Below are 19,941 nucleotides of genomic sequence, written 5' to 3' on the forward strand. Positions count from 1 at the left end.
AGAATTTCTTTGTGATGATAATAGGTTACGTGTTATATACACCCAGTCATTTAAAGTTGATGAAAGGATGTACGATTACAGTTTTTTTTTCCGTGCTAAATTTCTAAATTATGGAAAGTTATATTGCACGAAATTAATTTTTACACGTAATAATATGGTTTAATAAGTATAAAAATTATAAATATTGATACTTTGATATTATGTTTGATACAAGGATCTATGCAAAAAGATCTTCCGAATTGCAACCGATCTTTACATACAATTTTCAACACTTGTACGAGACAAAATCCATATTAACTGCGATGTCGTATTGATATCGACCGAAAATCAGAATGCAGAATTTATTTAGTAAAAGTTTGCTTATAATAGAATATATTGAAAAAATTAATCGCACAATTTTAAATTATGATATTCAGTTTAAATTTTGAAAATTCCTAGAGGCAATCAAGTGATATAAGTACAGGAAGTCACGCTTCTCTGCACAACTACTTTTTTTAATGATGAGCTGATAACAATGTCTACTAGATTGTAAAATTAAAATTTGATAATGTTAGTTTTTGTTTATTTCTGACATTTTAAGTATTAAATCTTTGTCAAAAATAATTTTTTAAATGTTTATAAGAGTGGGAAAAGTATTTAAAATACTGACAACTCGCGATTAGTGTTCTAAAATTTGCAAATTTTAAATGAAAATTACGATTAAATAATTTTGTCGAACTCAAAACTCTCATAATATCAAGCGAAATTTTCGAATTTGTGATAAACTTAACATATCTAAGATTTGTTCTTCCGGTTTCTTTACAATTTTAGTTAATGGTGCCACTGTAGTATTACGTGCATTCTAAAATGACATATGTTAACAAACTATTTAGTCACGGCATAAGATTTTTCTAATTATATATTTTTTTCTATAAATTACAACTTTCAATTGGGACAGATTCCAAGTCCGAATAAACGTGCTTTCCTTTACTACTGCCAAATTTTTATTCCTTTACTCAATCTCTATCTTTGTAAAATCTACAACAAACAAAACGCAATATACACCTGTATTTGTTGGCCATTACGTGCTTTGTAACGACAATACAAATCAGGCCGCCAACACGTTCGTGATCTTGTATGTTTTCTTTTAATTGGGTTGCAATTTGAAAAAGTTGTAGACCTATAAATTCCCACTGTCGTTTGTCCGACCGTCTTTCCTTAATCTCGAGAACGGAGTTAAATAGATGAAAGACGAGACCATATAAGGAAACTTTTGGGGCAGGAGGCCCCGATTAACTGAATAAGAATGTCCGGTTTGTACCAGAAGTTACATTATTTAAATTAAAAAATTTCCCCTGAAAGATATTAGATAGATGACCGGCACGACTGCATTGTTAAAGGAAAAGTATGATGTACAGGGGCAAGCCACTACTAATTTGAGATGGAGAGCATACATTTTAAATTAAAAATAAGATTAAATATTGCAGCCCGGCATTGTGACGATGTCACAATAAGTAATCGCTTGCTTCGTATTTAATAAATTATTGTTGGTCTGTGTAAATTTCAAAGAATACGTTTTGAGATGGTCGCTAGTGATTTAATATTTTGTAAAAGATAATTTTAATTTCAATGTTTATCAAAAAAATTTCAGAGAATAGGAACAAATCTTCGTCAAGCTTTTCTACGGATGACCGAGCGGTTAGTATCATCCTATGGTGATGGGGAATTTGGAAACGAATTCGGTCGAGAAAACTCCAGAAAGCAGCGCCGGATTAAGCCTCTAGCGGGCCCTACATCGGGTCCCTCACCGCCCGGCCGCCCCATTGTGGGTCTGTCAGACCCACGATGGGCTTGATAAAAAGACCATCTTTTGTTTTTTTTTCTTTTTTTCTACCTGGAACCTGACGATTGGAGTTTATTGCTTCTCGCTTTTACTCCGAGAGACTGTGGTTGATCGCTAAGCGACCGAAAAGCTGGCCTTACAGAAGACGGCCGAACGAAGCGCAGGGAAAGATAGAATGCCTTCCGGGAGGACTGGGTAGCTGGCCCCTATTTAGGCGTTATCTGCAAGGAGAAAACCGGAAAACTCCAAGCTGCCAGCCTGTCCGACCGGGCGCGAACCCACGAACTTCCCAGTGTTTAAGGTCTGGTTACCGCTGCTATGAGCGGCAACGGAGTCCACTCGGCCACTGGTGGGCCAAAAAACCATCTTAGTTCCCACAGAGCAGAAAGAATTAAAAAAATATACAAGTTTTATTACATTTCCAATATACTGTATACGTGAATTCAGTACACATTACTGAAAAGAACGGTATCAAACATGGTGACTAGACGTACAGTACAATTATTATGCTATATTGTATACAAGTTAAAAAGCGTATGAAATCCATAAAGTTTTATCTAATTAGACGGCGGCATCGATTTTTAATGATTCTTATGTGCGCTGAAGACTTGTGTTCAATTCGCATTCGATATTACACTGCGTATTGAGAATAGACCGTAAATATATTTTCAAACAACATTTTATACAATATTACTATACATGCAAATATAATGCTACCTAGCATTAATTTTTAAAAGGTTTTGGAAAATTAAATAATAATAATACAGTCAGTCTTAGAATTATTAAGTGTGAACGGTACAGTACAAACTGTTCTGCTATACACAGTAAGTCTCATCGTAATGTTATCATTAACACCAATGCAATAGTATTTTACAATGAACAATTGCTGTTAACCTTACGCGATCAGGAACTGATAGACACCAAATGTTGGTAATGGTTTGTGTAAATATATTCATTAAAAACTCGTAATACAATGTTTTGTTGGTCATTTTCTGGAGAATTTCCATTAATCGGAAAGAATTTCCTTTGGTGTTTCTCGATACAATATTGATTCCAAGAAATTCGTAATCTACAAATGAGCCACTCAGTTGTCAAATCGATTAACTCCATCAAAAAAGTGGAGAAATTGATAAAATAATATTATTTTTTTTAAATTGTAGACCGTGTTATTACAGGCATAGCTTTTATCTAACGACATGTAAAATAGTATATCCTTAGAATGATGTTTTTATTTTTACATTGTTCGCATAACTAAGGGATTATGCTAATAAATAACATTTGGTTTAAAGATTGGCCATTTCAGTAAATAGGATATCTGAATTTACTAGCAACAATTTCACATTTTATACATTTTAAATTTCGCATTAAAAATTAAATTACGGAGTAAAATTATGTATGTATGTGCACATTAAATGTTTCTATAAAAATGTAAATAAGCATCTATTTATTCGATTTGATGTTTTTTTTTCCAAAAATGAAAACAAATATAATGAAAAAATTAAATATATTTTCAATGAAATTCGTTGTTTCTGGTTTTGTTGACGTAATAAAATATTATTCCACGCTATTGTTAATTTAACATAATTACCTTTTGCAAACGTACGGTACATTTAATATCAACTTCCAAAATGCCTTTGTATGAGCCTGATTTCGATGCGAACCGAAACAAATTAATTGTGGAACATTTAGAAGATGACAATTCAATAGTAAGATTGTCTCCTACAAAAATGCAGACACTCGGCATTTCCCAACACGTTCGTTTAAAAGGCAGAAATGGCAGAAAAACGGTTTGCATAGCCTTGGCAGATTCAACCTGCCCAATGGATAACATCAGAATGAATGAATACGTACGAATAAATTTACGAGTCAAAGAGGGAGATATCGTCACAATTTATACCGTAAATAACATCGATTATGGAAAAAGAATTCATGTTCTGCCAATCGAAGATACAATTCCGGCAGTGAATTGTCAACTTTTCGACGATTACCTCAAACCGTACTTTCAGGGGGCATATAGACCAGTATATAAAGGAGATTTGTTTCTTATTAAAGGCCCTCGAGGAAATGTCGAGTTTAAAACAATTGCGGTCGATCCCGATCCCTTTTGTATCGTCGCGCCGGAAACAATCGTATATTATGAAGGAAATGCAATCTTAAGAGCAGAAATAGAAAAAGAAATGAATGCTATTGGATACGACGATATCGGTGGCTACGGTTCCCAACTATTACAAATTAGGGAAGTAGTCGAATTATCTCTGAAATATCCAAGTATATTTAACAACATGGGAATTAAACCGCCGCGAGGTGTTTTAATGTACGGACCATCCGGAACCGGAAAAACTTTGATGGCCAAAGCAATAGCTAACGAATCGGAAGCACACTTTTTGTTAATAAACGGTGCTGAAATCACAAGCAAATTCTATGGCGAATCGGAGAAAAATCTTCGATTGATATTTGCTTATGCCGAAAATCACGCTCCGGCAATAATATTCATTGACGAGATAGATGCCATTGCACCAAACAGAAACAAAGTGGAGGGACAAGTAGAAAAGCGAATCGTTTCCCAATTTCTCACATTATTGGACGGTGTGATGGAAATGAACGGAGTGGCTGTAATTGCTGCCACAAATTGCCCGAATAATATCGATCCCGCTCTACGTCGAAGCGGAAGATTCGATCGTGAAATATACTTTGGAATTCCGCAAGTAAATGAGAGATTAGAAATTCTTCGTATCGCAACAAGAAGAATGAAGTTGGCCGAAGATGTCAACATAGAAGAGCTTGCGAGAGAAACGCGCGGATTCGTTGGCGCCGATATTCACTCTCTCTGCAGAGAAGCCGTATTCCATCAGATAAGAGAAAAGATATGTCTGGATGACATTGAGGATGGACTAACAGATGAAGTTATAAATTCTCTGTTCGTGACAATGAATGATTTTAGATCTGTTTTAAAAAATATTTGTCCAAATGTGCTGCGAGGATGCGTAGTCGAAAATCCTAACGTGTCTTGGGAAGATATTGGAGGTTTAGAAGACGTTAAGAAAGAATTGCAAGAATTAATCGAATATCCGGTAAAATTCGCCGATAAATTTCTGAGATACGGATTGTCACCTGCTCGAGGATTTCTGCTGTTTGGACCACCGGGATGCGGAAAGACCCTTTTGGCCAAAGCGATGGTTTCCAGTTGCGGAGCAAATTTCATCTGCATAAACGGCCCGGAGCTTCTGAGCAAATGGTTCGGCGAAACAGAAGCCAACGTCAGAGAGGTGTTCGACAAAGCTAGAAGAGCCGAACCCTGCGTGCTGTTTTTCGACGAAATCGACTCCATAGCTAGAAAACGCATTAATTACGGCGGAGACAACGCGACGTCCGATCGTATTCTTACGCAAATATTGACAGAAATGGACGGAATAAATGTGAATAAGAACATATTTTTCATGGGCGCCACTAATCGACCGGATGCCATCGATTCTGCCATTCTGAGACCCGGACGTTTAGATGAAGTAATTTATGTTCCATTACCCGATCAATCGGCCAGGAAGAGCATTTTGACGGCTGCTCTGAGAGGATGTCCGCTAGCGAGCGATGTCGATTTGAACTCCGTCGCTAGAAACACGGATGGATTAAGTGGCGCAGATTTAAGTCAGGTTTGCAAAAATGCTTGTAAATTAGCTATAAAAGAGGATATTGAAAATTCAGAAGCGGACAAGGATTTCATTGCCGAGATTCAAATGCGTCACTTCCAAGAAGCAATAAAGAAAACACGACCTTCCGTTAATAGTGAGGATCTTCACAAATATGAAGAATTTCTCTACAAATTTCGAAATCAAAAAGATTATTACGTTTAGATATAACAGATTGATACTCATTATGGATAAAAATTTTGAGTGATTAAATCTTTATTCTAACTTCATTTTTCGATTTATTTAGTTTTTATTTAATTATCTGAAGTAAAATAGAAAGTTGATTGAAAACGGTCGTTTACTGAAGGCCGAGACGTTTCCTGCGTAAACGTTGCTGGTCTGGGGATTCGGGTTCGAGTTCAAGTCATAATCTAGATCCCAAAAAGCGTTACAGGAGGTTTTTTTTTTTGTAACTCTTTCCGCCCTGTGGGCACTAAGAGGGCCTCTTTTAGTAGGCCCATTATGGGTTCGGCCAGGCCCACAATGGGACGACCGGGTGGTGAGGGACGGGGCCCGACATATCCGAACGGACCACCCCCCGAAAAATTCCTGGGGATCATTCGACCCGTTCGTTACAGGAGGTTTAATCAAGATATATCGGGTCCTGTCTACGATTCGTATGGTTTAACCGTACTTCTTTCCGCTTTGTACAAAGTATACCTTTTTCTCATGAATGAAGATGACGCACTTACTTCAGAGCGGAAAGAGTTAAATTCATTTTTTTTTCTGAATTACGCGATGAATTAATATGAACCAATAACAGAGAATGGTCTTAATAATTATTAAAGAAAAAGAAGAATGAAGATGAGAATAGCTTAGCTTAAAGAAAAATGAATATTTAGAAAAGAGAAAGAAGGAGAAAGATTTTTTTAAATTTCCGTAGGAGTTATAAATAACGAAATCAATTTTAAAATTACATTTTAACAATTAAAATATTATACGATGTACTGTACGTAAATATACTAATATGTACATTAAAACTAATAATAATAAGATTTCTTAAGATGTAAGAGAGACAGGCGGAAAAACTATTTATGTCAAAACAAACGTGTAAGGTTGCCGATAGGGTGCAAAAATGTCAAGAGGGTCGAGCGGTCGTGACGGGTCGTATGTGGGCGATCGGCACTGAGACAGACTCTACGGTTACAAGAAACCGTTTATTTGACACGAAAGAAACTTACAAGATTTCCATGATCTTGGAAATTCAACGTCGACAGCGGCCTCTGGGTCTTCCTCTCCTTTCCAAAATAGTCCCATTTTGAAGAAGTGTCCCTGGGTCGCGAATGGCCAGTTCCCTCGACGTCTCCGGGACGATGCGGTCGACTTCCGTTGATGGAAAGATGTTGATCCGAGATCGGGAGACGGAGACGAAGATGGACACGAGACACACACACGACAATAGATCCGTCACTTTGAACTTTCGGAAGAAGAAGCCGTCGCGTCTTTGAATTTTCAGGTTTTATCCGATTTCCTCCGAGTCCACTTTCCGATTAGTCTCTCCTCGTCACCTGGTGACAATTCGAAACCTTTCGGGAGCGCGGGAGAGGTCAAAATCGAAGTTTAATTCTATTCCCATCCGGAGATGGTCGATGGACTTACATTCTTCTATTGTTTAAAAGTTCGCGTCGATTTTTCATACAAAAAATTATTTCTAACTAGTATTTTTCTTTCCAAAAAAATTATTTTAACGAGAATATCAGGAAGGGTTCACACCTGTCCAGAGCCTCACATTTGTTTTCTCCGCCACCATCCACATACGAACAGATCCTAGACCAAGGGTGGCCAACATACGGCTCGCGTAATGGGTTTATGCGGCCCGCGATTAATTTTTCAATATTAGCTATTTAACTTCTCATAATTGGTCGAATGGATGATTTGCGATACTTTTTCATTTAAAAAAAAATTCCATTGTAGAGATTTACAACTTTTGTATTCGTCTGTTACACCATTTGAAGAACGAAAGACCACATACTCACTGAAACTCATCTTCCATTCCGCCATGTTACTCTGTTTATGTTGACGTGTAACGCGCAGCGCAGCCTGCCTCTTGTAAGTTCGCCGAAATGGGGGGAGTTTTTATTCCCAACCGTCGGGATGGCTAAGGGCTATTCTCATGTGGGTGGCGGTTTTGAGGAGGCAGAAAAACAAGCGTTTCACATAGAAACCGTTTATTTTAGCCGAAAATGCTTACATAAATGTAGCAACGGTCCTTGAGTTCAGAGCTTTACGTTGTTTTCGGTTTCGGTCTGGTCCTACGCTGTAGGGGCCTCGTAGCAACGTCGTTGTTAAAAGTTCGAAATTCTGAAGAGACAGTGCACAAAAGATGAACGGAAACACCACTATTGGAGGTAAAGAACACGACAGGTAGTCTAGAGGAAGCCCTTCTGTCCTTGACATCGGAGGCTTTATAATTTTCTCGGGATCGAATCATCGCTAATTGGCTAACTCTTCTCCTCCTCGCTTCCCAATTGGTATCCCACCTGTCTCCAGGTGTAAATGGAGCTTCGTTAGGTCGCAGGAAAGGTCGACAAGAGAAGGTTTATCCGACACCGTCTTTTAGACTATGATCGCGTTTAATCGTTGACTATGACACCTACGCTCATTTTGATATTTTTTTTCTTTCTAGTTTCGTTTTGCTTTCTAAACTGCGTCTTAAATTTTCTTTACCTAAAATTTTATTTTTCCCGTTACTCTTTATGAGCGTCGGCATGAAAGTCCGGTGTCGCCGACTCAACACTTATAAAAGTTATAATCTTGCGGTTTGACTTAACAAACTCGTACATATCCCTTTTGGGGGGCTATTTCCGGGCCTCACACTCTTGACCTTTTTTTTTGTTTTTTTTTTCTTTTGCTTGTATGTTTCTTTGCATTGTAAAATGACATTCCGCATGCGTCAGGAACTTCTGCTCGAACAAACTTGACCTGCAGCCTGGGTCAGCGTATCTGTATTTAACATGATTTAATTTTGATATTTCGTTCGGCCCGTGAAAAAATTTTTCTTTCCAATTCGGCCCGGGGGCAAAAACTGTTGGTCACCCCTGCCCTAGACCATCACTGACGCGGAATAAGTGTTCCCAACAGTGGCGACTTGTCGCCACAATAGCGACTTTTAGAGGGGCGTAGCGACGTAGCGGCGACTGCAAACAAATCAGCCAAAAATAACAACTTTTGAATTTTTTATAGGTATACTATAGATTACTTCCTATGGAATTTCGTGTGTTTGGGTATATATCTGAACTCAGGGGACCGAGACGAGTTCAACGATACTCTACTTTTGGACCGGAGACGAAAAATAAAAAAGTTATCATACTTTTTTCCGGCGATCGCGCGATGATAGAGAGTTGCGTCGCTCTCCGCTAAGTCGGCCTCGCTATCGCAATTGGGAGTCGCGTGCTTGCTGTTAAAATTGCCTTTAGTAGACGTTTCCCCCCTTCTTTACTTTGTTCAAGAACTACCGTGAATCGATCACTAGTTTAGCACATGGCGGCGTGTGGTGGCTCCCATACGAGAGGTCAGTCGGGCCGCCATGTTCGCTGCCATAACTTACATTAACCGAAATGGCGATCGCGCGATGATCGGAAGTCGCGTCGCTCTCTCCGCTCTCGTATCGCGTGTTTAACGCTCCGGGAGATGACCGTAGTCCGACGTCACGGTTTGCAGACTTTACCGCAAGATGGCAATACTAGCAACTACGGTGCTGTCTGCACGAGAGCATTAAAAAAGTATGGTAACTTAAAAAGTGTGATAACTTTTTTTATTTTTCGTCTCCGGTCCAAAAATAGGGTACCGTTGAACTCGTCTCGGTCCCCTGAGTTCAGATATATACCCAAACACACGAAATTCCATAGGGAGTAATCTATAGTACACCCTTTTTTATTTTTTTATTTTTGAGAAATATAAATTTATTTTTATAGTTTTCAAATTTACAGACTTTACTTTATAGCGCTGTCTGGCAACGAATAATATTATTACGATAGACAAAACTGTAATTCTAGAATTTCCTACAGTGTGCAGAGCTAAAAATCTGTAAAAGTAACATTTTGTAACGAAAATAAATTTGCCCGGGAAATTTTTCAATTTGTTAAAAGTTAATGTTGGGTAACCACAAGAGCACTGATTAATGATTTAAGTAAAACTGACAATGAATTATTTATTTTGAAATGTCTAAAGTTTTACCAAAAAGCAGTTACTTCCAATTGGAAACCTTTTTTCTTTTTATAAAAATTTAAATTTTTTGAATAAAAACAATATTTTTAATGCCAATAAAATATGCAATTTAAAACCAAATACTGAAATTATGAAAATTGACATTAATGTCGACACACTTGAAAACGAATACAAAAAAAAAAAAAAAAAAAAAAAAATTTAAATTTTATTTAAAATTTGATGAAGCCCTTGATAAATACTTATAATTTATGAATCCAAATAGCAGAAATTTAAAATTTCAACGACCAGTATTTGTTTAAAAACATTGTACAAGTGACGCAAAGTGCCTTAATTATTCCACATGGAAACGCTAATGTGGAAAGCGTATTTTCAATGTTGGCTGACATTAAAACAAGAAAAAAAAAAAAAAAAAAAAAAAAGGAAATCGTCTTGGAGTTAATTTAATTTCGGCATTGAAGTGAACCCACTCAGCAAAAATTAAATCACAAACAACCAAACACCTTAAGTTGCTGAGAAAAAATTTAATAAACAACAAACGTTTTCAGCCAAATCTGTTGGCCATCATCAGGTTAAACAAATTCGAATGCAAACATAAAATGGAACAAAAAATTTAAATACAAATAAATAAAATAACGGATAAAAAATATACATATAAGAAAGTAAAAATTAAATATAAATAACAAAAATATATAAAAAAATATGTATAGGTTAAATAATAAACTACACGAAACTCTAATAAATGCAAGAAGTGCATTTATCAATAAAATTATATGAAATTCTGACATATACAAGATATGCAGTGATAACAAAATCAAGGCATTAAATTAAGAGGTATCAAACCTCTTAATTAAATATTTCCATGCCGAAGGCAACCCTTCAGCATCCCTGGCATTAATGCAGGCATTATGTAATCTGCTCTTAAATATTTCAATTTTTTCGGCGCAAAGCGCTAAAGTCGGTGAGTGTACAGGTTTAATGATGTCTGCTTCACCCCACTTGACTACCGAGCCTTCAACCTGTGCCATCTGAGATAGAATTGTGGCGTTAGATCTTTTGCTGATGTTGTATTTGTGCTCCCTCAATCTAATCCCTAAGCTTCTATTAGTAACTCCAATGTAGTTTTTATTAATGCCTAGTTCTTGGTTTTCATAAGGAATTTTGTACACTCCAGCCATTCTTTCTTTATCAATACGGTCTTTGTCGTTCCTTAATAATTTGTACAAGTTGGGAGCCCTCTTGAAAATTAACTTGGTATTTTTGCGGGCTGAGATTTCCTTCATGATAGCTTCTTTCTTTCTGTCATACGTGAACTTTGTGAATTTGCGGAAATCCCCTCCTTGAGCTTTTGTTTTGTTATTCTTGTAGTTTTTGATTAGTGTGGTTAACATATCCGCCCTGTACCCTAGAGTTCTAGCGATATGCGATATCCTGTAGATTTCTTTTTGTCTATCAACCACACTACTGCAGTAGAGAAAAGCCCTGCGAACAAGGGCACGGAAAGCAGCCATTTTGTATTGGTAAGGATCATTCGAACGCGATGGAATGTACAAAGGGCTATGCGTTGGTTTTACGTACACTTTAGTAATCAAATGTCCTTCCTTGAATTCGATGTCAATGTCTAAAAAATGTATCCGTAGGAACACGTCTGTTCAATCTACATCGCGTATCGAATGATCCTTACCAATACAAAATCAACAACAACGATGACGGCCTCATGCTAAAGATTGAACAGACATGTTCCTCACGGATACATTTTTTAGACATTGACATCGAATTCAAGGAAGGACATTTGATTACTAAAGTGTACGTAAAACCAACGCATAGCCCTTTGTACATTCCATCGCGTTCGAATGATCCTTACCAATACAAAATGGCTGCTTTCCGTGCCCTTGTTCGCAGGGCTTTTCTCTACTGCAGTAGTGTGGTTGATAGACAAAAAGAAATCTACAGGATATCGCATATCGCTAGAACTCTAGGGTACAGGGCGGATATGTTAACCACACTAATCAAAAACTACAAGAATAACAAAACAAAAGCTCAAGGAGGGGATTTCCGCAAATTCACAAAGTTCACGTATGACAGAAAGAAAGAAGCTATCATGAAGGAAATCTCAGCCCGCAAAAATACCAAGTTAATTTTCAAGAGGGCTCCCAACTTGTACAAATTATTAAGGAACGACAAAGACCGTATTGATAAAGAAAGAATGGCTGGAGTGTACAAAATTCCTTATGAAAACCAAGAACTAGGCATTAATAAAAACTACATTGGAGTTACTAATAGAAGCTTAGGGATTAGATTGAGGGAGCACAAATACAACATCAGCAAAAGATCTAACGCCACAATTCTATCTCAGATGGCACAGGTTGAAGGCTCGGTAGTCAAGTGGGGTGAAGCAGACATCATTAAACCTGTACACTCACCGACTTTAGCGCTTTGCGCCGAAAAAATTGAAATATTTAAGAGCAGATTACATAATGCCTGCATTAATGCCAGGGATGCTGAAGGGTTGCCTTCGGCATGGAAATATTTAATTAAGAGGTTTGATACCTCTTAATTTAATGCCTTGATTTTGTTATCACTGCATATCTTGTATATGTCAGAATTTCATATAATTTTATTGATAAATGCACTTCTTGCATTTATTAGAGTTTCGTGTAGTTTATTATTTAACCTATACATATTTTTTTATATATTTTTGTTATTTATATTTAATTTTTACTTTCTTATATGTATATTTTTTATCCGTTATTTTATTTATTTGTATTTAAATTTTTTGTTCCATTTTATGTTTGCATTCGCATTCGAATTTGTTTAACCTGATGATGGCCAACAGATTTGGCTGAAAACGTTTGTTGTTTATTAAATTTTTTCTCAGCAACTTAAGGTGTTTGGTTGTTTGTGATTTAATTTTTCGGCATTGTTAAGAATTAAAATTGAGTTACATAATACAAATTTGTGTTGTACTAATTACGAAATTACTCAAGAACATTTTTAAAAATCAACAAAACTATGTATTCATTTAAAATAAGAGAAGCTGACACTGACATACAGTCGTCGGAAGACGAAAGTGACTCTGATTGAAGTCTGTTTTAAAACCTATTATTTTTTCGTTTTTCTATTTTTGTTATATATGTATTATAATTATATATCGTTCGTGTTGTTAACAATTCAATTATTTTTGTTAATTGTTTTTTAACACAACTATTATGTGTACAACTTTTCTTGTATTGTATGAATAGATTTTGTTTTATAATAAAGCCTTTCGACGACTTGAAAATTTGTTTTTTATTGAGTAGTGACAAAGTAGCGACTTTTCAAAATATCTGTGGCAAAATCAGCGACTTTTATTTTAAAATGTAGCGACATTTATTTACGAAAAGTTAGGAACACTGCGCGGAATTAATTGATTTCCCTTTAAAAGTCAGCGAACTCACGCTGGTGTTCGAGAAGTGGGACTTAAGTCCCAATCTCCACCAAGTCGGCTTACTTACAAAAGCATCCTTTCATTGGTCCTTATTTTTTTTAAAAAAATTTTGCACATGGGCGAATGGTATGTTCTGTTAATGTTTCTAGATACTGATATATGCTACAAAACTTCGCCATTCCAGCACTACAATAAAGAAATTGTCTGAACACTGCTATCTTTATGTAAGATGGAGCACTCCGCCATATCAGTTTAAATGTCTTAAAAGCCTTATTGCCACATTTTTCGCACAGGAGACTGATTAGCTGATTACTTTCAGCATCATGGCTTCTAAGATTATTTAGAACTGAACTAGTGTTGACATATTTCAGAGTAATAAATTCCGAACATAGTGTAAAAAAACATCAACCTGAAAAAAAGCGATAAGCAAAAGAAAAGCTACAAACTTGGAAACAGTTTTTCATTTGCTTGATTATAATGATGATGAGATAGCCAGATGGGTGACTCAATTAAAGTCTCAGTCTACCTATCTGGAATTCTAGGATCGAATTCGGGAAAGCAAATACAAGATGTTTCACGAGCGGTGCATTCCGAATATGTCGGGCACCGTACGGTCCGTACCTCACTACTCTGATACCCCAAATTTGGGCAAGCCGAATTCACGATAGGTATAGTTAAAACAAGTCCTGTTAGTGCCCATAACAAACAAAAACAGAAAAAGAGAAAAACGGAAGAAAACGCAAACTGACGGGAACGAAAAAATTCGGATTACAATTAAAGGTGCAAATTCTCATGAGGAAAAAAAGACATGCTAAAAAACATGTAACTGATCATTTTTCAAAACATTCCCAATAGTTTTCGTTTTCTGAACAACTTTTTTTAAAAATAGCTGAAATTCCGAACAGTTGGCATTCCTAAACTGAATCCATGAGCTTGTTTAGTAACATTTTCTGTCTTATTTTTTAAATAAACTTGCATTTTGGTTTTTATAAAGTTACATTAACAAGCAATTTGTTGAAATCCATATGCTGGTAATAATTGATCTATAAAACAATAATTTTTATTTTTCAAATTTATTTAATGAATACAATACAATATATTGCAATTTTAGACGACCGGATGGCCGCGCTTTTAAGGTAGTAGCCTACCGCTCTGGGGAACCTGGGGTCGAAAAATCCCCAAGAATTTTTCGTGAGGGAGTCGTCCGTCTGGATATTTCGGATTTCTCACCACCTGGCTGAGAGTCGCTCGGCTTTGATAGAATTAAAAAAAGAGGTTTATTAATTTCAACGAACATAAATAATTTACAAAGAAACGATTACACACACTTACTAATTACTAATACAAATACATTTGGGACTGCGCGTAACAATGTCATCAATTAGTCCCCGCGTGCCGACAAGACAAAGAACTTATTCTAACTTATATCTAGCTTAACTAAGTACAGGGCCCTAGAGAAAGATAAGGTGGAAGAGAATTAAACAGAGATGATAAGACTGAAAATTGGTTCGAAGGGGTGACTGGCGGTAATAAATAAGAAAAAAAAAACCTCGGATCCGTTCCTTAATAACTTTCTTTGTTTCTGTTCGTCCCGTTTTTCTCTCTCTCCGAAAAATCTTCCTTCCTCTCGCTCCTGTCCTCCTATCTCCTCTGACGTAACCCCTCGACCCCTCGGTGTCACACCCTTTTTGTTTTTATTACCGTCCAGGCCACATGTGTCGACTAACTACCGCGTGGTTAAGTAAATAGAAAACGGAAGTAAAATTGTTACTACAGGAAGATAGTATAAGGAAAGTAAAGAAAAGAAAATAAATAAGGTTTAATAAAGCCACATACGTCCCCACCAAAAGACATATTAACAATTAACAGAAACATTAATATGGATATACACAACCATTAATGGATGATGAACTACAGTTCATCTTCCAAAGTGAAGCCGGCGATAGTCCACTTTCTGCCCCCGTAAGTTATACGGGTGGGAGATATTACCCCTCTGTTCCAGCATGGTCTCATTACCCGAATCCTTGCGGTCTCCTTGATGCTGCTGGTTATGTTGATTATACCTATTGTAGCTCGCCCGTTGCGCAGTGGGTAGGTGAGGGATGTCTTCTTCCTCTTCAATCTCCTCGATCTCTCCGGATTGTGATCCTTCGTGTCCAATTGGGATGTTACGCTTCCGTCTAGGCTCACGGAAGTTTGAGAAGCACGGTTTTAGTCTGTCTATGTGTACAACAAGTTTTTCCTTTTTATTACAATTTTCGATTTCCGCGTTAACAGGCCCCAGGAGGCGAGAGACACGGAAAGGACCTAAATATTTTGGAGAAAACTTGCCTTGCTTCTTCCCTTTCCTTAACATCCAAACTTTCTGCCCTACCTCAAAGCTCCTCACCTTCCTCCCTGTGTTGATGCGGTTACGGTTAAGTTTGTTACGGTTGCGACTTAATTCGTATGCCGATTCACGGATGCATCGTAGCTTATCCATAAGGAAATCACGATACTCCCGAATACCCGGGTAGTCATTTGTCTGTTCAACAGGGAACGCATGAGGGAATTTAGGATCAAATCCGTAAAGAAGAAATGAAGGTGACTCACTAGTAGAGGAGTGTGTAGCATTATTATAAGCGAACACAGCAGTCTGTAAGAAGGTATCCCAATTGTTGTTGCTGCCGCCTGATATTCTGGCCAAAAGGTTACTGATGGATTTGTTCACACGTTCACAAACTGAGTTCGAACAAGGGCGATATGATGTCGTAACATTGTGCTTGACGGTAAGGATGTTGCACATTTCATTAAAGATGGAGGACGTAAAATTCGTGCCCCGGTCAGAGATGATGATCTCGGGACTGCCATATCTGCAGACTATCCTTTCGAAAAACACATTGGCTACAGAGGCCGCAGATTGGTCCCTTAAAGGGACGGCTTCTGTGTATCGAGTAAACATGTCAATTATGGTGAGAATATAACGATTACCCTTATGTGTTTGATTTAAAGGGCCAATTATGTCGATTGACACCTTTTGAAACGGATAATTAGCGACTTCCGTTTCTTGAAAGGGGGCTCTTCCTTGATGTAAGTTATGTTGTTGGCAAACTTTGCAGAACTTCACGAATCTATCGACGAGTTTTTTCATCTTCTTGAAGTAGTAGTAACGGTTGATCAGGTCACACGTTTTTTCTTTGCCGTAGTGTCCGGCTAATGGTGATTCATGGAATGCTTTAATTACGTCATTAATTGCTGTTTCCCCTACACAAACACGCCTCCATTGACGTATTCCAAACCGTCCCGGTCGTACGTGGACTAATACATCACCATCTACTTGATACTCAGGAAGTATGCCACTACTCGGGTAATCATTGTAAGAGGGTGGGAATTTAATTAAATGATTTCTCATTGGACCAAAAATTCTGTCCCCAATCTGGGACTTCTTTACCTTTTTCCACAACTCTTCACTGATGCAATTAATGACATCGCTGTTTGAGGGGGCTTCTTCTCTACTACCATGTGGTCGAGACAATAAATCAGCCACTGGGTTACTCTTCCCTTGAACATGCGTAATGACCAAATCAAAATTAGATAATTCTACGGCCCATCTCATGAGGCGGTTATTGTGATTTTTCATATTTTTCACAAAGGTTAAAGGTTTGTGGTCGGAAAGCACAGTGACCTTCTGACCAAGAATAAGATGTTTAAAGTGGCGGAGGGCTAAGATTATTGAGTAGCATTCCTTCTCGATAGTGGAATATTTTAGTTCGGGCCCACGGAACTTCCTACTAAAGTAGCCAATGGGAATGAGTTTCCCTTCGCTTTCCTGTTCTAAGACCGCACCAGCCCAGGTATCTGAAGCGTCCGAGTGCATGAAAAAAGGTATTTTAAAGTCGGGATGAGATAGCACAGGGGGTTTAGATAATAGTTCTTTAAATTTTTCGAAGCTTGATTGGCACTGGTCGTCCCATAAGAACTTTACATATTTTTTAGTCAGATATGTAAGAGGAAGAGCAATCTCGGCAAAGTTTGGGATAAAGTTGCGGAAGAATCCCACCATTCCGAGGAAACTCCTGACGTCTTTCACATTACGCGGGGGTTGGACTTCTTTAATCGCATCCACGTTGCAGGGATCAGGTCGTATCCCCTTACTATCGATGATGTGTCCCAGATACCGCACTTCTTTCACCATGAATTTCGATTTTTTTGGGTGCAATTTCAAGTTGGCTTTGTCTAATATAGAGATTACCTCCCTTAGGAGTTTCACGTGATCTTCAAAGGATTGGGAGAACAACACAATATCGTCTTGAAAGACGAAACAATTGATATCTATGAATCTCCCCAACAGCCTAGACATGGCGTATTGAAAATACCTCCCGCTATTCTTTCCACCTTGCGGGAGGCGGCACATCTGGAATTTTCCCCAAGGAGTAGAGAAAGCAAAGAAATGACGTGTTGATTCATGTATGGGTATCTGGAAATATCCAGACTTTAGGTCGATTACCGAGAAGAATTTGCTTCCCTGAAACTTCGTTAAGATCTCATCCACACGGGCTAGAGGGAACTCCTGGGACTGGGTTACTTCGTTAATTCTTCGTAGATCGAGAGTAACCCTTAACTCGCCGGACTCCTTCGGGACAATGTGAAGGGGGGAATTCCATTCAGAAGTACTCTCCTCGCAAATCCCCGCCTTCAGATATGAAACTATCATTTTCTTTAGTTCACTCAAATAACATTGCGGTATTCTATATTGTTTTGTATTAATTATTTGGTTACTCTTAATGATAGGTGTATGAAGAAATTCCTTAGTACCGGTCAAATCTTCTATTTTCCGTGCGAAACATCCGGGGTGTTCATTAAAGATACGCTCCACTTCCTTTTTTTCGTAGTCTTTCAAATGGGATAAATTAACCTCCATCGTATTATCGGATTCCTCCCTTCTGAATCCACAACACTGATAAAAGTCATCAATTTCGGTTCTATTCCAAGATGTTACATTCTCACCTGTTTCAATTAATACTTCCGGGAACCTGTTTAACACATCCATACCCAATACTCCTTCGTATTCGACTTCGGATGGCAAGTGCATGCAAGTCATTTGAACATTTTGAGTTCTCCCTCCTCTTTCGATCTTGATATTAGACTCCCATTCGCATTCGATAACCTCCCCACCGATTCCTCGTAGTCGTTTCCAACTCCTGTGAAGTGCACCGTTCGGTCCCCTACTCCATATCTCGCTCTGAGCGATCTTCAGGCTTAGCACGGACCTTTCCGCACCCGTATCGACCAGAAACTTGATACTGGTACCATAAGCATCACCAAGAATGAGGGGAAGGCCCTTTTTAGAGAAGAACACATTAGGGGCCAGGGTTAGCTCGATGCATGGGACGTGATACTGGCTATCATCACGCCCCGTAATTAGTTTAAATCATTTATATTCCGTTGAGGGCACTGGCGGGCCAGGTGGCGAGGATTCCCACAAATGTAACACCTTTTTAGGACAGATCGGTTCGGGCTATCCTTATTTTTATCTAGATTTCCACCCAGTCTTTCGACCAAACCATTAACAGTACTACATAACGACCCCACCATTTTTTCCAACCTTTCAAGTCTATCGTCTTCCTTTGTTTTCACAATATTCATCACACCATTCGGATCCTCATTAGCGGTTGGGTTCTTTATTTCAATGGTGTGTACAAATTTATTTTCTCTACTAACGTTACACTCGAGTTCGACCCGTTCTTCCCTCTCCGCTTCCTTAATTGCCTGATCTAAGGTCTGGGGTTCTCTCCTTAATACGTATCCCTTTAGCTGGGGCCTTAGGCCCTTTATAAATCTCTCTCTAATAATGTCATCCCTCAAGGCACCAATTTTTTCGTTATTGGAAGCGGCCTTCGACAACAGTGTATTCATGCGGATGACATAGTCACATACCGTCTCATCATGGTTCTGCTTAATACTTAAGAGTTGGTCGAGTGCATTCTTTTCCTTAAGTTCTCGCTTTTCGTAACATTGAATTAATTTTTGCCTAATTCCCTCAAAAGTACAAGGATCTTGGTCAGCCAAGCTGAAGAACGTCGATAATGGCCCCCCTTTTAACCGAGCTTGTAAGACAGCCAATTTCACTTCACTGTTCCACCCAGCCAGGCGAGATATATTATCTATGGTCTTGAAGAATTGGCGGACATTAACCAAATCACTGCCACTATTAGAAAAAATGGGAACCATTCCTAGAAACCCTGTGACTACCGGAGGGATCCCCTCACCCTCGCCTCCTGAGGATGTAGCAAGATTGTTCTGGTTACAATCATCCATAATTAATGATATAAAAATAATACAATTGATTACAAATTGTAGGGCCTTAAATCTACAGGCACGATAATACAATGCTACGTTCTATACAATAAAAACCGTATCCCGTTACTAACAGAATCCTGTCGCGGACGCCATTGTTAGCCGAGTATATGAAATAACAAGACCCTGAGAGTCGCTCGGCTTTGATAGAATTAAAAAAAGAGGTTTATTAATTTCAGCGAACATAAATAATTTACAAAGAAACGATTACACACACTTACTAATTACTAATACAAATACATTTGGGACTGCGCGTAACAATGTCATCAATTAGTCCCCGCGTGCCGACAAGACAAAGAACTTATTCTAACTTATATCTAGCTTAACTAAGTACAGGGCCCTAGAGAAAGATAAGGTGGAAGAGAATTAAACAGAGATGATAAGACTGAAAATTGGTTCGAAGGGGTGACTGGCGGTAATAAATAAGAAAAAAAAAACCTCGGATCCGTTCCTTAATAACTTTCTTTGTTTCTGTTCGTCCCGTTTTTCTCTCTCTCCGAAAAATCTTC

General features: G+C 38.0%; 1 pseudogene; it reads left to right on the plus strand.

Moving 5' to 3' along the window:
• Positions 1-3,439: 3,439 nt before the first annotated feature.
• Positions 3,440-5,670, plus strand: LOC136983085 (transitional endoplasmic reticulum ATPase pseudogene; annotated as a pseudogene).
• Positions 5,671-19,941: the final 14,271 nt, after the last annotated feature.

This window comes from Centruroides vittatus, unplaced genomic scaffold, assembly GCF_030686945.1.
Source record: "Centruroides vittatus isolate TY-2023 unplaced genomic scaffold, ASM3068694v2 contig_875, whole genome shotgun sequence".
Taxonomy (NCBI): Eukaryota; Metazoa; Arthropoda; class Arachnida; order Scorpiones; family Buthidae; genus Centruroides; species Centruroides vittatus.